Genomic DNA, 583 nt, shown 5'->3' with positions numbered 1-583 from the left:
CGTGTTCGTCCTCTTCTTCCTCCACCAATTCTTTGCTTCTCATCTCACTAATACTGTCATATGATTATGAAAGGACAAACAGCAAAATTACGAAAACGCGCATAAACAATAACAAGCAAAACAAAAAAATTCAGTACCACACACTCCAACTCCTTACTCCTTCACATTGTAAACGAGAAAGAAACAGAAACAAAAGTAGAAAGATACATGGAACGGAAGGTAAGTACAAACAAAAATTCATGAAAAAAAATGTCTTTATTATAGTATCCGTCGGGGATTGAACCCGAGTCTGTCGCGTCGGAGGCGACTGTGATAACCACTACACTACAGAGACATATATCACTCTAAAATTTCACTAGATATATATTGTAGCTTTCACGAGCACACTTATATTGCACTTGTGTATGTGATGTTACATACATCATTGTATACCTACCCATTGCACTGAGATATGTCCAATCTTAAAAAATCTACCTTCCTATCTCAACTAAGTATTATGATAAAGAGAAATCCTGGAAAAATATAAAGCACTAACCCATTTTTCTTTCTTTTTGTGCACTTATTTTGCTGCATGCCCACTGCT

At 36.0% G+C, this 583-nt stretch overlaps 1 non-coding gene across 1 annotated transcript; it reads right to left on the bottom strand.

The window, feature by feature from the left end:
* Nucleotides 1-262: 262 nt before the first annotated feature.
* On the bottom strand, nt 263-334 carry TRNAR-CCG (transfer RNA arginine (anticodon CCG)). Its single transcript has one exon. It is a non-coding gene; the product is annotated as a tRNA-Arg (tRNA).
* Nucleotides 335-583: the final 249 nt, after the last annotated feature.

Source organism: Penaeus vannamei, chromosome 10, assembly GCF_042767895.1.
Source record: "Penaeus vannamei isolate JL-2024 chromosome 10, ASM4276789v1, whole genome shotgun sequence".
Lineage (NCBI taxonomy): Eukaryota > Metazoa > Arthropoda > Malacostraca > Decapoda > Penaeidae > Penaeus > Penaeus vannamei.
Note: the sequence above shows the minus strand (reverse complement) of the source record. Positions and strands in the feature narration are given on the sequence as shown.